Source organism: Oryctolagus cuniculus, chromosome 4, assembly GCF_051225735.1.
Source record: "Oryctolagus cuniculus isolate XC-2025 breed Fujian yellow rabbit chromosome 4, ASM5122573v1, whole genome shotgun sequence".
NCBI classification, from domain to species: domain Eukaryota; kingdom Metazoa; phylum Chordata; class Mammalia; order Lagomorpha; family Leporidae; genus Oryctolagus; species Oryctolagus cuniculus.
The window spans coordinates 56,710,048-56,732,606 of record NC_142870.1 but is presented as its reverse complement, the minus strand read 5'-3'; positions in this window follow the sequence as shown (position 1 = coordinate 56,732,606).

The window sequence follows — 22,559 nt, the reverse complement described above, 5'->3', positions numbered from 1 at the left end:
GCTCTACATAGTGACTTCTTTCCAAAGAGTACAGAATGGAAGAGGTGGAGGAGACTAAAGTGGAGAAACAAAATATTACATCAGTCAGGTGATTAAAGTCAACATTATGTTGATAGCATCAATCCTTAATATGATGTAATGAAATGCACTTTATCTCTGTGGTCTTCCTCCCAAAAATGCAAAACTCTAATTTAATCATAAGAGAGCCATCAGAAGGACATTCTACAAAATACCTGATCAGTACTCCTCAAAACTGTCTAGGTCATTAAAAACAAGTAATTCTGAAAACCTGGCATAACGAAGAGGAAATTAGGGGGACTTGAAGTCCTACTTACTTGTGCAAACGTGCAGACACTAACAACAAGGCCACAAAAATCATAAATGATTGTGGAAAAATGATTCCATCAAAGAAACAAAATAAAGCAACCCTAAAAAAAGAGTTCAGGGATACACATGCGACACCACTATATATGAATAGTCCAGAGGGCCCTCACTGAAATCTATATTATGGTGTTTGAACCTTGACCCTCCAGAACCATAAGTCAAAAAACCTTTTTCCTTGTGAAAGAAAGAAGAAAGAAAACCAGAGTTCTAACGATTAGAATGGATTACATACAGAAATCAACTAACAACAGATGCTGGTGAGGATGTGGAGAAAAAGGGACACTAATCCACTGTTGGTGGGAATGCAAACTTTTTAAGCCACTATGGAAGACAGTTTGGAGATTCCTCAGAAACCTGAATACAGCACTACCACATGACCCAGCCATCCCGCTCCTTGGATTTTACCCAAAGGAAATTAAATTGGCAAATAAAAGAACCATCTGCACCTCAATGATTATTGCAGCTCAATTCACAATAGCTAAGACCTGGAACCAACCCAAATGCCCATCAACAGTAGACTGGATAAAGAAATTGTGGGACATGTACTCTATAGAATACTATAAAGCAGTCAAAAACAATGAAATCCGGTCATTTGCAACAAAATGGAGGAATCTGGAAAACATCATGCAGAGTATATTAAGCCAGTCCCAAAGGGACAAATATCATATGTTCTCCCTGATTGCTGACAACTAACCAACCACAAAAAAGGAAACCTGTTGAAGTGAAAGGGACACTATGAGAAACAATGTCTTGATCAGCCCTTGTCCTGTCTGTTGAGGCACAACTTACTATTTTATTCCTTTTAGTATTTTTTTTGTTCTACTTAATACCATTGGCTGATTTCTTTTTATTAAAACACAATTATTCTTAGGCATTTAAAATTAACTGAAAAGTGATCTCTGTTAAATATAAGAGTGGGAATAAGAATGGAGGAGATGTACAGTTCAGCACATACTCACTCGGACTTACCCCTAATGGTAGAGCTAGAAACATGCCAGGGGATTCCAATTCAATCCCATCAAGGTGGCATGTACCAATGCCATCTTGCTTGTTGAAGTGATCAGTTTCAGTTCATAATTGATTAAAAAGATAGTATTAAGTGTCAAAGGGATTACATAAATAAGACCAGTATCTGCAAATAATAATTGATAGAATTCAAAAGGAGGCCAGTGCTGCGGCTCAGTAGGCTAATACTCTGTCTGCGGCGTTGACACACAGGGTTCTAGTCCTGGTCAAGGCGCAGGATTCTGTCCCGGTTGCTCCTCTTCCAGTCCAGCTCTCTGCTGTGGCCTGGGAGTGCAGTGGAGAATGGCCCAAGTGCTTGGACCCTGCACTTGCATAGGAGACCAAGGAGGAAGCACCTGGCTCCTGGCTTCAGATCAGCACGGTGAGCCAGCCGCAGTGTGCTGGCCACAGCGGCCATTGTGGGGTGAACCAATGGAAAAGGAAGACCTTTCTCTCTGTCTCTCTCTCTCACTGTCCACTCTGTCTGTCAAAAAAAAAAAAAGAAAGAAAGAAAGAAAGAAAGAAAGAAAGAAAGAAAGAAAGAAAGAAAGAAAGAAAGAAAGAAAGAAAAATAATTCAAAAAGAGAGAATGACCCTACATGGGAAGCAGGATACGCAGCAGACTCATAGAATGGCAGATGTCCTAATCAGCACTCTTGCCTCAGAATCAGCCCTTAAGTCATTTGGATCCAGCTAAAAAAGCCCATGAAAGTATTTCAGGCCAAGACACTGTGGCAAAAAAAAAAAAGTGACCTAAATGAAAGATCTCTGTGAGTGAGATCCCAGCAGAAAAAACGAGCCATCAAAAAGCAGGTAACTTTCTCTGAAGGGAGAGAACTTCCACTTTGACTATTGCCTTGTATAAATAAAATCATAGTTAGTGAACTCAAGAGGCTTCCATAACCTTGGAAACTCATGACAAGAGCCTTGGGTAATTACTAACATCATAAATAAGAGTGTCAATTGTTAAATCAACAATGGGAGTCACTGTGTACCTACTCCCCATGTAGGATCTCTGTCCTTAATGTGTTCACTATGCGAATTAACAGTAAAACTCCTATTCAAACAGTACTCTATACTTTGTGTGTCTTTGTGGGTGCAGTCTGTTGAAATCTTTACTTAGTATATAATAAGTTGATCTTCTGTATATAAAGATAATTAAAAATGAATCTTAATGAAGAATGGGATGAGAGAGGAAGTGGGAGATGGGATGGTTGCGGGTGGGAGGGAGGTTATGGGGGAAAAAGCTGCTATAATTCAAAAGTTGTAGTTTTTAATTTATATATATATTAATAAAAGTTGAAAACAAGAAAAGGAAATTACTAGAAAGAGTAGAAAAAAAGAATGGAATAGAAGGCTTAATTAAAAAAATAAATAAGAAAACTTTCAAAATCTGGAAAAGTAAAATAACATCCAGATCCAGGATTCCCACTCTCACCACTGCTATTCAATATAGTTCTGGAAGTTTTAGCCAGAGCCATTAGGCAAGAAAAAGAAATTAAAGGAATACAAATTGGGAAGGAAGAACTCAAACTATCCCTCTTTGCAGACGATATGATTCTTTATTTGGGTGATCCAAAGAACTCTACTAAGAGACTATTGGAACTCATAGAATATTTGGCAAAGTAGCAGGATATAAAATCAATGCACAAAAATCAACTGCCTTTGTATACACAGACAATGCCACAGCTGAGAAAGAACTGCTAAGATCAATCCGATTCACAATAGCTGCAAAAACAATCAAATACCTTAGAATAACTTTAAAAAGGACGTTAAAAATCTCTACGATGAGAATTACAAAATCTTAAAGAAAGAAATATAAGAGGATACCAAAAAATGGAAAAATCTTCCATGCTCATGGATTGGAAGAATCAACATCATCAAAATGTCCATTCTCCCAAAAGCAATTTATAAATTCAATTAAATACCAATCAAGATACCAAAAACAGTCTTCACAGATCTAGAAAGAATTATGCTGAAATTCATTTGGAGATGCAAGAGACCTAGAATAGTTAAAGCAATCTTGTGCAACAAAAACAAAGCAGGAGGCATCACAATACCAGATTTCAGGACATACTACAGGGCAGTTTTTATCAAAACAGCATGGTGCTGGTACACAAACAGATGGATAGACCAATGGAACAGAATAGAAACACCAGAAATCAATCCAAACATCTACAGCCAACTCATATTTGATCAAGGATCTAAAACCGATTCCTGGAGCAAGGACAGTCTATTCAATAAATGGTGCTGGGAAAATTGGATTTCCACATGCAGAAGCATGAAGCAAGACCCCTACCTTACACCTTACACAAAAATCAACTCAACGTGGATTAAAGACCTAAATCTATGACCTGACACCATCAAATTATTAGAGAGCATTGGAGAAACCCTGCAAGATATCAGCACTGGCCAAGACTTCTTAGAAAAGACACCGGAAGCACAGGCAGTCAAAGCCAAAATTAATTATTGGGATTCCATCAAATTGAGAAGTTTCTGTACTGCAAAAGAAACAGCCAAGAAAGTGAGAGGCAACCGAAAGAATGGGAAAAAATATTTGCAAACTATCCTACAGATAAAGGATAATAACCAGAATCTACAATGAGATAAAGAAACTCCACAACAACAAAACAAACAACCCACTTGAGAGATGGGCCAAGGACCTCAGTAGACATTTTTCAAAAAGGAAATCCAAATGGCCAACAGACACATGAAAAAATGTTCAAGGTCACTAGCAATCAGGGAAATGCAAATCAAAACCACAATGAGGTTTCACCTCACCCCAGTTAGAATGGCTCACATACAGAAATCTACTAACAACAGATGCTGGAGAGGATGTGGGGAAAAAGGGACACTAACCCACTCTTGGTGGGAATGCAAACTTTTTAAGCCACTATGGAAGTCAGTCTGGAGATACCTCAGTAACCTGAATATACCCCTACCACACATCCCAACCATCCCACTCCTTGGAATTTTACCCAAAGGAAATTAAATTGGCAAATAAAAGAGCTGTCTGCACCTCAATATTTATTGCAGCTCAATTCACAATAGCTAAGACCTGGAATCAACCCAAATGCCCATCAACAGCAGACTGGATAAAGAAATTATGGGACATGTACTCTATAGAATACTATAAAGCAGTCAAAAACAATGAAATCCGGTCATTTGCAACAAAATGGAGGAATCTGGAAAACATCATGCAGAGTATATTAAGCCAGTCCCAAAAGGACAAATATATGTTCTCCCTGATTGCTGACAACTAACCAACCACAAAAAAGGAAACCTGTTAAAGTGAAATGGACACTATGAGAAACAGTGACTTGATCAGCCCTTGTCCTGAGTGTTGATATACAATTTAATACTTTATCCCTTTTAGTATTTTTTTGTTCTAGTTAATACTATTTTTGAAATCTGTAATCAACATACATTTATTCTTAGGTGTTGAAATTTAACTGAAAAGTGATCTCTGTTAAATTTAAGAGTGGGAATAAGAGAGGGAGGAGATGTACAATTTGGGACCTGCTCAAGCTGACTTGCCCCAAATGGTGAATTCTATAATTAATAAACAGTTATTCTTAAGTGTTGAAACTTAACTGAAAAGTGATCCCTGTTAAATATAAGAGTGGGAATAAGACAGGGAAGAGATGTACAATTTGGGACATGCTCAAGCTGACTTGCCCCAAATGGTAGAGTTAGAAATGTACCAGGGGATTCCAATTCAATCCCATCAAGGTGACATGTACCAATGCCATCTCACTAGTCCAAGTGATCAATTTCTGTTCACAATTGATCATAATGATAGGACTAAGAGTCAAAGGGATCACATAAACAAGACTACTGTCTGCAAATACTAACCAATAAAATAAAAAAGGGAGAGAACGATCCAACATGGGAAGCGAGATACACAGCAGACTCATGGAATGACAGATGTCCTAAACTGCACTCTGGCCTCAGAATCAGCCATTAAGGCATTAGGATCCAGCTGAAAAGCCCATGAGAGTACTTAATATATGCTAAACTGATCTTCTGTATATAAAGAGAATTGAAAATGAATCTTGATGTGAATGGAAGGGGGGAGGGAGAGGGAAATGGGAGGGTTGCGGGTGGGAGGGAAGTTATGGGGGGGGGGGCATTGTAATCCATAAGCTGTACTTTGGAAATTTATATTAGTGTATCTATTTGTAACTATGACTTCCAAATAAGCAAATAAATCTTTGTTTAAAATTAATTTAATTTAAAAAATAAAAAAGAGTGGAAAAAAGAAGATATTTATATTGACTGTGTTTGCCTAAAGAGGTTAATCTTATGAGTATAAGCAAGCTGAAAATAGATCTTTTTAAAAATTAGAAGCAGGATTAAGAGAGGAAGGAGGAAGCAGTGTGGGAGAATGGGCAGGAGGGAGGGTAGGGTGGGATGTATCACAATATTCCTAAATCTGCATATATTAAATACATGAAATTTGTATACCTTAAATAAAATTAAGAGAAAAATACACAAATGACCACTGGGGAGCCAGCACTGTGGAACAGCAGGTAAAGCCACTACCTGTGGTACCAGCATCCTATATGGGTGCCAGTTTGAGTCCTTTTTGCTCCACTTCCAATCCAGCTCCCTGTTAATGTGCCTGGGAAAGCAGCAGAAGATGGCCCACGTGCTTGCCATGTGGGAGACCTAGAAGAAGCTCCTGGCTCCTGGCTTCCAATTGCGCCAACTGTAGCCCTTGCAGCCATTTGGAAAGTAAGCCAGAGGATGCAAGACCTCTCTGTCTGTCTGTCTGTCTCTCTCTCTCTCTTTGTAACTCTGCCTTTTAAATAAATAAATCTAAAAAAAAAAAAAAAAAAAAAAAAAAACACTAAAAAAGAGACCACCATTATGGCACAGTGGGTCAAACTGACACAATGCTGCCACCCCATATCAAAGACCTGGTTCAAGTCTCATCTGTTCTACTCCCAATCCAACTCCTTGTAAATATGCCTGGAAAGCCACAGAGAATTGATCAAGTACTTGGGCCTCTGCCACCCATGTGGAAGACCTGGATAAAATTCCTGTGTTCTTGCTTTAGCCTGGCCAAACTGTCGTAGCCATTTGGGAGGTGAACCAGCAAATGGATGTTCTCTGTCATAGAGCCTGTACATGTTATCATCCATGGAAAAGACTTCCCTGGTAGTTTCTGCCAATCCCTGCTGTGCCTTGGTCTGCATTTATATTGGTTTCCGCTGCCTTTATAGTGCTTTCTGTATGTTAGTATGTGTGTCCAAATTTCCATACTTTTGTAAGGACATCAATCATACTAGAGTCCATTGAATCCAGTATGACCTCACCTTTGTAGATTATGCCTAAAAAAAAATCCTGTTTCCAAGATGGATTTTTGGTGCAGTGATTAAGACACCACTTGGGACCCCACATCCCATATCACAATGCCTGGGTTGCAGTCTTAACTCTATTAGCAATTTCAGATTGCCCTCAATGTGTACCTTGGGAGGTAGCAAGTGATGTCCCAAGTAGTTGGGTCCTTTCTACCAGTGTGGAAGACCCAGATTGAGTTGCAGGCTCCTGGTTTTTGCCTGGCACAGCCCTAGCTGTTGTGGGCATTTGGCAAGTGAACCAGCTGATGGAAGTGAACTAGCAGATGAAGATCTTTCACTGTTTCTGCCTCTCTGCCTTTCATATGAAATAAATACTTAAAAAAAAGTAAACCTTAGAAGAAAGATTCCAAGATGGCAGAATAGAGAGAGAGCTTACTGTTCTAGTCTAGGGGAAGATAGTTTAAAAAAAGTGAAAGTGCAATCTCAGGGAAGAGTCAGGGAAAAAACTGCAGAGGCAATTACATGTAAATTAGAGGAACACTGTGTATCTACATGGAGTGAGTGGATGTGCACAACTCAGGACCCAGCAGCCAAGAGCCTCAGCACCAGCTTTGGAGAAAGAAGTGAGATCAGACTGCAGCAGCCCAAGCCACATACGATAAAGATTTGGGAAGAGCCTGGTGTGAGTCCAGCTTGGAAACCTGTGGGGGACAGTGTACCTACCAAACCAGAGGAAAAGGGTGGGGGGGGGGCACATATCTCTCTCGCTGATCACCTGGCACTGGCATCCTATAACTAGTTGAGAGAAGGCACGTGACATTTTAGACATATATAACAGTTGCATCAGCTTGTGTCCATACACCCATCAACCACAGATGCCTGAGTCTGGTTGGGATAATTGGGGGAGCTGGGTATCATGACTGTGGGAGTCTTGTGTGCTGGGACTGCGAAAATGGTGTAGCTGAGTGAAGGGCACAGAGTGTGGCTGGGTCTTTGGACCATCACTGTGGGTGGCTCCACATGCTCAGGGTTCCCTAAATCCCTGGTGAAGGTCATTGCTGAAGGATTCATGCTCACACTGAGGATTGCATGAATACTTTGTGTAGATCTTGTGGCAGCATGAATGAATATTGTTCCCACTGGGGTTACTGCCCAGGCATTGGTCTCCTTAGAGAGGAGATGAGTATGAGACTATACCAACAGAGCTGATCAAATCTCCCCTCTGATGAAAAAAAAAAGAGATTTTTCCATGCCCAAACATGAGTGTCACCTTAGATACTCTCTTCACTCTGCAGCACTGAACAGAGCTCCCTGGCCACACACAGCACATGCCTCTGGGTATTCACTGAAAAAGCAGACGCTCCACTAAGCCACAGAGGCATAACCCAAAGATAAAAGCCACCAAGGGGGGGTGTGTGTATCTATAGAAAAAAAAAAAAAAAGGTAATCTATTTGGAAGTGAACTTGACACTTTGAGATGCAATCAATGACTGAACAGCCCTTATCTCAACTGTTGAGAAACAGTTTTTTTTTTTTTCATACTATGTTGAACTTTTTACTTGGTTTAGCGTTAATTGTATGTGTATATATTAATTGAAGATAGATCTTAGTAAAAAATAAGAATGGGAATAGGATAGGAAGGAGGAAGAAGGGTAAAAGTGTAGTTGGAAAGGCGGGCAAGGGGGTTGGGGAGAGAATCACAATGTTCCTAAAGTTGTATTTATGAAATGAATGATTTTTTATTCATTAAATAAAAGGTTTCTGGGAAAAAACTTACTTACAAATAAAGTCACATTACAGGTTTTTGTGGACAGGAATATTTAGGGGACACTCTTCGATGCTGTTGATCTGGTTTGACACTGGAAAAAAGCAAATCTACTGAACTTTCCAGTCTATATTCCTGAGCACTTTCTTCTAATTAGAATGAAACTTGCAGTGCAGGTTATACAGCTGATAAGACTATGGACAAAGTTAAGGGCTTTAGCTTCTTTATGACAATGGAAAAAGAAAGGGGTAGTTGCAGGAGGGAAATAATATTCTAAAACATGAGTGAAGAAGCCTATAATACAATTCATTTAAGAAGCAGAAAATAAAATGATGTCTCTGAATTTCTCAGTGGTGATGATTTTGTCTTGTTCATTGGTTCATGTTTTCATTCACTCAACAAATACTTAATAAGATTCTATTAAATGCCATGTACTATTCTAAGGTATTGAAATAATCAGTAAACCAAACAGGAAAAAAAATGCCTTACTCATGTGAAGCTTGCATTCTAGTTGACCTCTTTTTTCTAAGATGTATTTATTCATTTGAAAAGCAGAGTTACAGAGAGGCAGAAGCAGAAAGAGAGAGAGAGAGAGAAATGTCTTCCATCCGGTTCATTCCCCAGATGGCCACAATGGTTGCAGCTGGGCCAATCCAGAGCCAAGACTTAGAAGCTTCTTCTGGGTCTCCTACATGGGTGCAGGGGCCCAGTAACATTTCAGGAAGAGCTGTAAATTTCCTTTTAGATTTGCTGCCTATTCCATACTAACCTCCTATTCAGGCCAGCTCTCTTCCAAGGCTAACTAGGTAACAGGAATCAACAGTGTACCTTCTAAGGAGCTTCACATCTCCCTTGTGATGCTTCTTCCAGTATCCCACATGAAATGACAGATAGGTCTGGGCCTCATATATACCTGCCCATACCTTAATGCCCACCTGATTATTATCAAGCCCCTACTGTTAGTTTCTATTTGCCTCTCAAAGGGAAAACTTCATCCTGGTTTGGATAGCAACTTTCTTAGGTCCTCTAATAATAACTTTGTCCTTTGTTTTAGACCCTGCATATTTAATCTGCTTATTACAATAGTTTTCTCCAAACTTGAAGCACTGAATTCTATTTGGCCATGCAAATGAAACCTAGAATGGGAGCAGTTTCTGCAAGCTAACACTGCCTCCCCCTCAAGAGGCCACCTCCTGCTGGAACCCCTTCCTTTCTGCTGGTACCTATTCCACCCCTCTCAGCTTGAAGAACCAGAGTAGTAGTTAGGGTCTATTCTTCTGGGGGAGGAAATGTGAGGAATCAGACAGGTTAATAGGCAGTTAGGTTGGTCTTGGTGGATATGAGGAGAGGGAAATCTCTTTGAGATGGTGCAAAATGTTTGTTTCCCCCAAAAGTTATCTTTAGCAAGAACAAAGTGCTGAATCCCACTGCATGTTTCTCCCCCAAAGCTGCCTTTGGCAAGACAAAGTGCCTATGCCACCTTATGAGTTTCTAGTTTTATCATGAGAATAGAAAAAAGTTACCTATCCCACCCTGCTAGTGCCAATAAGATTACAAATACAGCCTTTTGATAGATTTTTTTGTCCCAGCCTTTTAATTGTGCTTAAAAACTCCACCAGCCTATCTGGTTTGTCTTTCTTTGAACCCCCTTCCAGGCCACTTCAGCAGGAGGTTTCTGACTTAACCACATCTTGCTTTTCTCTGAAAATAAAAATCTAATCCTTCCTTTTATTGTGTAACTACAAATGCACATGACAATACTGAAGAAATGCAGAATAACAATAAAGAAATAAGAAGTTGGCATTTTGGAACAGTGGGTTAAGCCACTGTTTGTGATGCCAGCATCCCGTATCAGAGAGCCGGTTGGAGTTCCGGCTGCTCTGCTTTTGATCCAGCTCCGCTAATGTATCTGGTAAGATAGCAGAAGATAGACCAAGTTACTATTTGTTTAATTCTTTACTTAATGTAAGGTTAATATTATGAGTATAAAGTAAACTGAAAGTAGATCATTGTAAAAATTAAGAGTGAGAATAGGAGAGGGAGGAGGAAGAAGGGTGGGAGTGTGGGCAAGAGGGAGGGTAGGGTGGGAAGTATCACCATGTTCCTAAATACGTATGCATGAATTACATGAAATTTGTATATCATAAATAAAAATTTTAAAAAAGAATATAGGAAAGGCATTTCACAAAAGGGGAATGGCAAACAGGGAAGGTCCTTAGATTAAAGCAGGTGTACAAGAAATGAATGAAGCTCAACAAGAGCACAGTGAGAGACAGGGAGAACGTGGTTAATGAAACCAAATAATAAAAACCTTTGAAGGTCATGAGAAAAGGCTTGATCTTTTATCCAAAGTATGTCTCAATCTCGAGTAGACACGTTTTCTCTTTTCCTGTTCTTATATTACACTAAAAAATCCACTTTCTGCTTTTCAATTTTCTGTCATTCAGACTAACCCAAGCCTTTACCGTTTTCATATTCACCTCAAGTTCACCTTTTTTTGAAATACCACAGAAGCGTGACAGGCTTTAGAGTACTTCCTGGAACTTCTTGCCTCAGCTCTGCATTTTCTCAGGTCTCAGTTTAGGGTCTTGATCAGCACCCAGATCTGTGCTCATCGCTGCTGACAGAACACACATTTTCTCAAAAGGCAAAAAAAGGAAGCCATCATTCTGAGAAGAAAATAATAACCATTTTTAACAGGAAATATCCATTTTCAATCTGAACTCAGTACTTTTAGAACTGAACTAAATATAGAAATCATTTTATTCTTGAAAGAAAATATATAGAATGATGTCCTAGTATTTATTGAATTTCCAGAACAGGTTTCCAAGAAAAGTCTTAAAATCTTTATCTTATTGCCATTTGTGTTCAATGGATATCTCTTCAAGTCCAGGAAACTGTTCTCTTGTCTCCACCATGGATAAACATTTAATCAAAGCAGGTAAATCTAAAGCAGGCTTTGTGGCACAGAGTGCTAAGCCACCACTTGGGATTTGTTTATTCCAAGTTGGAGTATCTATTCAAGTATAGGCTGTTTGGCTTCCAACCCAGCTTCCTGCTAGTGCATCCTGGGAGGCTACAGATAATGGCTAAAGTGCTCAGGCTTCTGCCACCCTCATTGGAGACCCAGATGGAGTTCCAGGCTCCTGGTTTCAGCCTCGCCCAATGCTGGCATTTAGAGAGTGAAGCAGCAGATGGAAGATCTTTTCATTTTTCTATTTCTCTCTTTCACTCTGCTTTTCAAATAAATAGATAATGAACAAATAAATATTTTTTTCAGATGAGGCAAATATATATAACTTCTCTGATGAAGCCTTAGGTTTCTCACCCATAAAGTAAGCCTAATCAGCAGCCAGGATGAACACTGCTGCTGAGTCAGCTGAACCTAATTCTTATGCTGGCCATATTGGCTGTCTCAGGAAGGCAGTAGGCATTTTCTCAATAATTCAGTGGTGTGAACTTTGCCCAATGGCCTGTCTAATGGGAGGTTTCCCAGGCTGCTTGAGAAAGGCCTCCAGCATGGATAACTGGTGACTTATGGGAAATGGGAAATGGGAGCAGTTTACCTGGTTAGAATATAGTTCTATATTAGAACTATATTAGGGCCGGCGCCGTGGCTCACTTGGCTAATCCTCTGCCTGCAGCACCAGCACCCCAGATTCTAGTCCCAGTTGAGGCACCAGATTCTGTCCCGGTTGCTCCTCTTCCAGTCCAGCTCTCTGCTGTGGCCCGGGAAGGCAGTGGAGGATGGCCCAAGTGCTTGGGCCCTGTACCTGCATGGGAGACCAGGAGGAAGCACCTGGCTCCTGACTTCGGATCAGCGCAGCACACCAGCTGTAGTGGCCACTTTGGGGGTAAACCAAGGGAAAAAGGAAGACTTTTCTCTCTCTCTCTCTCTCTCACTGTCTTTAACTCTCTCTCTCTCTGTCTCTCTCTCTCTCTCATTGTCTAACTCTGCCTGTCAAAAAATTAAAAAAAAAAAACATATCAGAATAGTTTACCTGGTTAGAATACAGTTAGAATATAGTTCTAACTCAAAATATTTTTTGTTCAGAAGATGCTTCCAGGGTCTTCTTAATATCTTCCCTGTAGCAGAGCATGATTATTAAATATGTAAACTTTGGTGTCAGGTAATCCAATATCCAGTCATTGTTCATCCACTCACTAGCTGTCATTTAACCTCTCATCTCTTCTTTCCCCCTTGTTTAAAAATGGAGAGAAGTGAGCTTGTTTCATCTGGTTGTTGTGAAAATTATGAGCTATTTCCTTTAATGTGGCATGTACATGACCCATGGTGTCAGTGAACATTCATTTCATCATCACTGTTAACCTTGAAGAGTGAAGAGTCACAACATAAGAATCTCTGCACATGATTAGGGGATTTCAATTATTCAGCTTCTACCTGTCAAAACTAAACATTTATGAATCAACCCGAAGAGGAGACTTAAACTAGGACAGAAACATTAAGACTTCCTTCTGATACCTAGTCTTCAGTGTGAGGCATTTTGTCCTCATATACACTTTTTGTACCTCTCCTTCTCTTTGTCCATTTGTTTGTGTTTTCTTTTCCCATATTAAGATCTGTTTCCTATATTAGGGATCTGTTTTGTGTCACAAAATCTTTATATATTTAAAGCCTTCTTTTCTACTAATTCCAGCATTGTATAATGCATGGAAACTAAAATTAGGCTCTAGTTTCAAGATCTTATCTTAGACTGTTCTAAAAATTAAATAATACATTGTGAAAATATGTGTAAACATCAAGTTTCTACAGAAATGTCAGCCATTATTACATTTACTGTTTACTTATATTCCTCAAATGTTATAAAACTGTGTCACTCAAACTGTACTGGGTAAACTAGCTTGACCACTTACAGTAAGGTCAGTGGTTGGACTCTGTTCTCCTATTTCTAACACCATTAGAGATGCCTTTGGAACAAGTCATAGAAACTGGAGATGAGCAATCAGCTATACGTGACAACTAAAGAGTATAGGTGTATAGTTTACTTTCAATAGTGTCCTTCCTATACAACTAAAAACATAAAAACACATCCAAAATATATAAATGTCAATGTAGCTCCTCCAGTTCAGTAAACAATGATCTTATAATAAGTACTTTGTTCAGCTTAAATAAATTCTAAAGATTCACAATGTGGTTTTAAAAATAATAATAATAGGGGCTGGTGCCATGGCTCACTTGGTTAATCCTCCACCTGTGGTGCCGGCATCCCATATGGGTGCCGGGTACTAGTCCCGGCTGCTCCTCTTCCAGTCCAGCTCTCTGCTGTGGCCCAGAGTGCAGTGGAGGATGGCCCAAGTGCTTGGGCCCTGCACCCGCATGGGAGACCAGGAGAAGCACCTGGCTCCTGGCTTCGGATCAGCAAAGCGTGCCAGTCTTAGCGGCCATTAGGGGGGTAAACCAACGGAAAAGGAAAACTTTTCTCTCTGTCTCTCTCTCTCACTAACTCTGCCTGTCAAATAAATAATAATAATAAAATAATAATAAGTCTGCTTCTACCTGAATTACTCATATAACTCTTTTACCTGAAAATAATGTGAAATGACCAGGAATTCTCCAAAATAATTTAACATAGGATTAATATGCATGTGGCATGAAGAATAAAAGAGAAAGGGATAGGCATTTGGCATAGCAGTTAGAGATATCTGTATCCCATATCAAAGTGCCTGGGTTTCAGTTCCAGTTTCACTCCTTATTCTAACTTGCCCTGATGCACACTCTGGGAGGCAGCAGGTGATGGCTCATATATTTGAGTCCCTGCCACCCACACAGACACCTTGACTGAGTTCTCAGCTCCTGACTTCAGCCTGACCCAGCCCCAGCTGTCTCAGGCTCTCAGTCATTTGGGGAGTGAATCAATGGATAGAAGAGCCTGTCTCTCTCTCCCTCCTCACTCCCTCTCTCCCCTCCTCCTTTTCCCCTCCCCACCCCCAAATTAATAAACAAAATTTTAAAATAAAAGGAGAGATGTAGAGGTTATTCTGAATCTTATTGTTCCCTTTTTCCTTCTAGTGAAGCTAGCCTACTTCAGACCCTTGTTATATCAAGAGTGATTTAATAGGAAAGACTCCTAACCAGACTCCATTCCTCAAACATAAATGCACAGTACAAAGAACACACTCCATACATGTTAATTTGTGTCTTCACACAATCCCATCCTTCTTTCATATTCATTTGCTGAAACACTACTATGTTGGTTAATTCTCCTTGCCTCCAAACTTGCCAATATACAAAAACTAGTGTTACTATTTAAATATATTTAATTCATATAAATAAAGAATTAAACATCTTTAAATCTAAAAATAGAAATTCTTTTAAAAGAGGAAGATATTTCAGTTGTTTAAAAGAATAACAGTGGGCTGGTGCTGTGGCATTGTAGGCTAAGCATCTGCCTGTAGCATTGGCATCCCACATGGGCGCCAGTTCATGTCCCAGCAACTCCTCTTCCAATCCACCTCTCTGCTTATGGCCTGGGAAAGCTATAAAAGATGGTCCAAGTGCTTGGGCCCCTTCACCCACATTGGAGACCTGGGAGAAGCTCCTGGCTTCTGGCTTCAGATCAGCCTAGCTCTGGCTGTTGCAGCCATTTGGAGAGTGAACCAGCAGATAGAAGAACTTTCTCTTTGTCTCTCCCTCTCTCTGTAACTCTGCCTCTCAAATAAATAAATAAAATATTTAAAAGAATAATGCTTGAAGCTTCAATTAATTTGAAAAAGAAGTTACATAGAAAAAACAATGGTGTAAAAATTTAATATTTATTTAAAAAATCTAAAAAATAAAATATATGCCAATTTTTCAATAAATTTTTTTGCAGAGGGAACCTATCTATAGTACACAAAATAAATCAGATGAATTGATTAATCAAAAAATACAAATAAAATTCATACAAGAGGAAATATAATTTGCAAATAAATAAGTGGAATAAATGCTTAATGTGGTTAGTAATAAAAATATAAATTAAACAACGAGGCAGAAAAACAATTGTTAGCACAGGTTTAGAGTCAGATGCTGCCTCAAATCCTAGCTTTGTCACCCTAGTGGCCCAAAGATCTTTGGTCCATGTTTAATCTCTGAAGTTAAGTTCCCTCTCCATATGATCATATGCTCCTCACATAGCTATTCAAAGGATTAAATACCTAATGCAAAGTAACTACTTAATAAATGGCTGTTATTATAATGATTATTTTACCATTATTCCTATCATGTAATTTGTAAGATTTTAACACAGCACTTAAAATCTCATTCAACAATTCCAAAGTTGTAAGAAAATCAGCACACCAATTCATTAATAGTGTCTTTTGAAATTGAATTAATTTCTCACTTATAGGTATAATCTATTGAACTCATAGAAGTAGAGAGTAAAATTGTGCTACCTAAGGACCAATGAAGTATAGAGGGCTGATGTAGCAAAGATGAAGGTCAAGGATACAAAATTGTAGTTAGATAGGAAGAATCAGTTCAAGAGATCTATTGTAAAATACGGTAACTATAGTTAATAACAAGTTATTGCATTCTCTAAAATTAGGAGAGGAGAATTTAATTGTTTTCAGTTTAAAAACAAGAGTTTTGTGAGGTATTGCATGTGTTAATTAGCTCTATTTAGCCATCCCACAAAGTATACCTATTTCAAAACATGTAGCACATGATAAATATATATAACTGTTGACTATTTTATCAATTTAAATAAATATGAAAAATGGCCATATATGTTTGTGACTATACCCTAGAATAACAAGAAAATTTGAATTAGGCATCATAGCACTATTTATAAAGTTGAAGCAGCAACTTAAATATTTGACAATTCAAATATGTTTATTAAATTCATGCCCCAGTGGAAGATTATGAGAAACAGCTCATTCATTCATTCACTTTTTTTAAATTTATATATTCATTTGAAATTCAGAGTCACACAGAGAGAGAAGGAGAGGCACAGAGAGAGAGAGAGAGAGAGAGAGAGAGAGGTCTTCCATTCACTGGTCCATTCTCCAATTGGCCAGAATGAGCAGGAACTTCTTCAAGGTCTCCCACGTGGGTGCAGGGGCCCAAGGACTTGGGCCATCTTCTACTGCTTTCCCAGGCCAAAGCAGAGAGCTGGATCAGAAGTAGAGCAGCCGGGACTAAAACCGGTGCCCATGTGGGATGCCGGCACTGCAGGCAGCAGCTTAACCTGCTATGCCAAAGTGCCGGCCCCCATTTATTCACTTTTTAGACTTCATATTTAAATAATTCCAGTGCCTGATTCGGCAGCACATATACTAAATAATTCCAAAAATATTTGAATTGGTTGGAATATATAATTTAAAAGACAGAAAATAACTGCAGAATGACATTCAGTGAAGTATTCTTTAACAGCAAAAAAGAGGAACAAAGCCTAAGGAGACTAACACAGTTGTATATTCATTCAATTAAATATTATGCAATATCAATACCGTTTTTAAAAGGATTAGAATAGGCTTATGCAATAAGGTGTACTTTCTTTTTTTTTTTTTTTTTTTTGGATTGTATTTTCACTATATTTAATTAGTAAGTATCCGTTGAAACCTACTTGTACTTCCTTCCACAAACATTTCTCTAGAATTACTTTGGTCTGTGACACATGCTGGTTTACAAATACAACTACTTGATCATTCTATGATACTTCCTGGAACATATCTCAGTGGCATACCTATTCATTCATCAATTCAAAGGCACATATAAAAGCTGACAACAACAAACCAAGCATGGTCCTGGGAGCTTGGGACACAAAAAATAGTAAGATTTGATGACTAATCATCATTCAATTTACAATCTAGGCAACAGAGCCACACGGTAAATACAATGGAGGTAACTATATATCAGAAGTCAACAAGGCCCTTAGTTACACAATTGATTATTTTCCATAAAACCGTACTTAGCTATCCAAGTGTTATTTGTTGATTATTGAATTGATTGAATTCAGGTAAACTAAATTGATGCATCCATTTAACTGAGCAAATGATCCAATTAGAAATTTTAGAATGCTTGGTCATATCATCAATTTAATGGAAAGCAACTGACTTACTTCTATTGCTAAAACATGATAAAACAATTGGCCAAGAAAACATCAGTACATCTTGAGGGACAGGAATACTTTTTTGTAGATCATTGTAAAAATCAAGAGAAATAGTGAAAAAGAAAAGAGGAGGAAGGGTGGAAGCATGGACGGGAGGGAGAGTATGGTGGAAAGTATCATTTTTCTACTGAATTTGTACATATGAAATACATGAAATCTGTTCACCTTAAAAAAATTAAAAATAAAGAAGTAAAGGGGTGTATTTAAACATCAACTTTCCCTCCCTTCAAATAAAAAGTTTTTCATAATTTCATGTGCATAAATATGATCTGAAAAATTATTAAAAATACAAATCTAGTACCTATGGTGGGTGTCTGGAATAAGTACCTAAAGTTTTTCAGATCCAGTAGACTAAACCTTAAAAATACATGACATCAGGCTGGCGCTATGGCTCACTAGGCTAATCCTCCCCCTGCGGCGCCAGCACTCCGGGTTCTAGTCCCGGTTGGGGTGCCGGATTCTGTCCCAGTTGCTCCTCTTCTAGTCCAGCTCTCTGCTGTGACCTGGGAAGGCAGTGGAGGATGGCCCAAGTGCTTGGGCCCTGCACCTGCATGGGAGACCAGGAGGAAGCACCTGGCTCCTAACTTCAGATCAGCACAGCGCACCGGCTGTAGCAGCCACTTAGGTGGTGAACCAACGGAAAGGAAGACCTTTCTTTCTATCTTTCTCTCTCACACTGTCTATAAGTCTCTCTCTGTCTCTCTCTCTCACTAACTCTGCCTGGCAAAAAAAAATTTTTTTTTAAATACATAACATCAAATAATATAATAAACATATTTTGAGTAGATAACATTCTATCACAATGATAGCTTCAAATATAGTACCCTACAAACTGTTGAAATCTTTACTTAACATGTACTAAATTGATCTTCTGTATATAAAGAGAATTGAAAATGAATCTTGATGCAAATGGAATGGGAGAGGGAGTGGGAGATGGGAGGGTTGCGGGTGGGAGGGAAGTTATGGGGGAGGAAGCCATTGTAATCAATAAACTGTACTTTGGAAATTTATATTTATTAAATAAAAGTTTAAAAAAAAAACATAGTACCCTAAGAAAAACACTTTTACAAAATAGTCAAAAGAGAAAAGTGTAAATATATTTCCTGCTTAAGAAATGTCATTGTGGGAAGATTGGTGCAGTGGCATAGTGGGTAAAGCTGCTACCTGCAGTGCTGGCATCTCATATGGGCTCTGGTTTCAGTTCCAGCTGCTCCACTTCCGATCCAGATCCCTGCTATGGCCTGGGAAAACATTAGGAGACAGCCCAAGTGGTTGGGTCCCTGCACCCGAGTGGGAGACCTAGAAGAAGCTCCTGGCTCCTGGCTCCTGGCTCCTGGCTCCTGGCTCCTGGCTCCTGGCTCCTGGCTCCTGGCTTCTAGCTTCAGATCTGCACAGCTCTGGCCGCTGTGGCCAACTAGGGCATGAACCAGCAGATGGAAGACCTCTCTCTCTCTCTCTCACTCTCTCTCTCTCTCTCTCTCTCTATTCCTCAACTGAAATTGAAATCTCTCTCTCTCTCTCTCTCTCTCTGCCTCTCCTTCTCTCTCTAACTCTGACTTTCAAATAAGTAAATAAATCTTTTAAAAAATAAATGAATTAACCTGTAAAACTACACAGAACAAGAGATATGGTTCAGTAGTTTAGTTTCCTTATACTTCTATGAAAATATGACATGCTAAATCTTGCTGAGTCGACCAACTAATACATGTTTTGACCTCATGGGAAGAGAAGCTATAAAAGAATGAAACATTTCAGTTGAGGAAATAAATGTCCACACAAGACATAGTACAAACCACAAGCATGAATGGCAACTGGTAACCTGATTATCAATCACAGTAAGAAGGAAAGCAGAGAGAAAGAACAACTAAACGCTTCATGAACCCAGCAAGGTTGATGAGTTGGCAGATGAAGTCTTTGTGAAAAGGTGTAAAAGCAACATGTTTCTGTGTGGGAGCAAACTGTTGAAATCTTTACTTAATGTATGTAAACTGATCTTCTGTATATAAAGAGAATCGAAAATGAATCTTGATGTGAATGGAAGGGGAGAGGGAGTGGATAAGGGGAGGGTTGCGGGTTGGAGGGACGTTATGGGGGGGAAGCCATTGTAATCAATATTCTGTACTTTGGAAATTTATATTCATTAAATAAAAGTTAAAAAAAGCAACATGGAAAATAATTTTTAAAAGATTTATTTATTTGAAATGAAGAATGACACAAAGAGAGAGAAAGAACACACAGAGAGAGAGAGACAAAGAGAAAGATCGCCTGTCCAAAGGGTTCACTCCCCCAGTACAACACCCAGCGCCCAATCCCAAGATGAAGTCAGGAACTCCATTCCAGTCTTCCCCAAGGGTGGAAGGAATGCAAATACTTGGGCCATGTTCTGCTATCTTCCCAAGCACATTAGCAGGAAACTGATTAGAAGTGAAGTATCCAGGATTTGAAGAGGCACTCCAGTAAAAGAAACAGGCATCATAAGCCTCGGTTTAACCCACCTCACCATACCCAAGGGAAAACCATCTTAGCGATAAAGTAGAGACTTTACCAGGTATGAGACCCAGAAGAAAAGAAGCTAATGAATGGCCAATGATTGTTGATGGGGGGATTTTAATGTTTAACTTCTTCTTTGTCATTTTTTTCATTAGGAATAGACAGGGTAGAAAAGATGTCCTATTCCAACACATGTGGCTACTGAGCACCACCTAAAATATGTTGGTCAAAGCTCAGATGTACTGTTAAGTGTAAAATACACTTTATATTTCAAAGAGTTGTCCCCCGTCTCAAAAAAAATAAATAAAATAGGAGTATGTAAAATACATCATGAATATACTTTTACTGATTTTAATAAATTACACATTGAAATAATGTTTGGGATATCTGGATTAAATAAAATCTGTTGTTTAAATTATTTTCACCTGTTTCTTTTGTATTCTTTGAAGGTAGTTACTAAAAATTTCAACCTACATGTCAGGCTCATATTATGCTTCTAAAGGACAGCATTGCTTTAGTTTCCCCAGCAGCAGTCCTTAGAAGTTTATTGCTGTTCTAACAGAAAATCTAGGAGATAACTGAAAGTTGAAGTTGTAGGTAAGAAAAGTAGGAAAAAAGGGATTAATCAATGAGATGTGGTAGAAGAGAAATCAATAGGTGAAAGAAATATATAATAATTATTATGTATTCACTGATAAATACATTAGAAGTTTTTAATCTAAAATGTCACCATGATCACAAACAAATCAATTAGATAAAATTCAAAACTCTGGGCTTTGTGCCTGATGTAGAAGTTGTATTAAAATTGTACTTCTTTTCTGTTCTCATAACTCTTTCTGAATATTGAAAGTTCTCAGTGACCTCATGTTCCTGCTGATCGCAAGCTTAGAGATTATCTGATAGCTTCATAATGGATTTTTTACCCACTCAGTCTGGCACCCTCAAAACTGAACACAGTTCATGCACATAATAAGTGCTCAATAAATATTTGCTGAATGGGTGGAGGATATAATTCCCGAAGTATGGCTACACACAGAAGAGTAAAGAACAAGACTTCCATAGAAAATTTTCCCCTCTAGAAACTGAAAGTGTCAATAAAATCCCTAGCTACCCAAAAGATTAGCCCAAATATACTTTAGTGCATTCTAGAAAACACTGGTATTTCAATGTGAATAATCACCTTTAATAAAACAGAAGTATGAAATAGAGCTGATAATACTATGTGAAAGCAAACATGAAATATATAGTATACTCCTTTCACATTTTTGCTAAAAATGAGAAATTCCACAGAAAAAGTTTTACTAGACCATTCCAGTAAGTAAAATACCATCAAGCTTACAATTTGTTTACAATTCTCCAACCTCAAAATTTGTATTTTGCTGACTTAATCCTATTTTAATTAACATAGCTTGGTATTAGCATGGAAATTCTGGGAAAATTCCAAGTAGCACTGGGAAGTGGTATGATCTAATCACATTTTTTTTTCCCTGTTTCTGTTCTGGCTACAATAACATCCAGCTGGGTGTAGCAATAGATTCAGTCAACTGGTTCAGTGATCTTTCAACTAAGGACCTCACTCATCACAGGCCCTGAAGATTCCATCACAGTACTCATCCCATGAGCTCATTCCTCTCCCTTACTATAATTATCTCCCTCCCTCCCCAGTTTTTTTTTTATTTTATTTAATGTATACAATTTCATGTATGCAGATTTTGGAACATAGTGATACTTCCAACCCTACCTTCTCTCCCACCCATGCTCCCACCCTTCTTCCTCCTTCCTCTCCTAATCCCTCTTTTTATTATTACAATGACCTACTTTCAGTTTACTTTATACTCATAAGATTAACCCTACACTAAGTAAAGAGTTCAACAAATAGTAAGAAGGAAAAAAAAAAAAAAAAAAAAAAAACCTTTTCAGGATTGTAAACAATCATGGGAGCTCAAAATCCTATATTTCATTTCTATATACCACATTTTTGGTACTCCATTAGTTACCACAGATCAGGGAAAACATACGGTATTTGTCTTTTTGGAACTGGCTTAAAGATAGATTGAATTGTTTGAAAGGTAGAGCAACAGAGAGGCAGGGAGGGAGGGAAGGGGGGGAGACAGAGAAAGAAAGAGAGAGAATCTTCCATCTGCTGGTTCACTCCCCAAATCACTGCAACAGCCAAGACTAGACCAGGCTACAGCCAGGAGCCAGGAACTCTATCCAGATCTCCCACGTGGATGCCAGGAGCCCCAATACTTGGGCCATCCTCTGCTTTGATCTGGGATGATATCATTGCAACCAATCTCCCCACCCCCAGAAACTGATCCGCTATCGTTCTACAACAGATGGCCTTGGATAACGTGAGTTCCATAAGCAAGCCCATGCTCAATATAAAAATGCTCCTGTCCTCTGACCCAGCTGCTCGGGTCTTTCCACCTAACAGGAATTCTCATTGCAAATGAGCCTGCCAGTCTTCACTCTTCTCTTGATTTAATGGCAGAAATT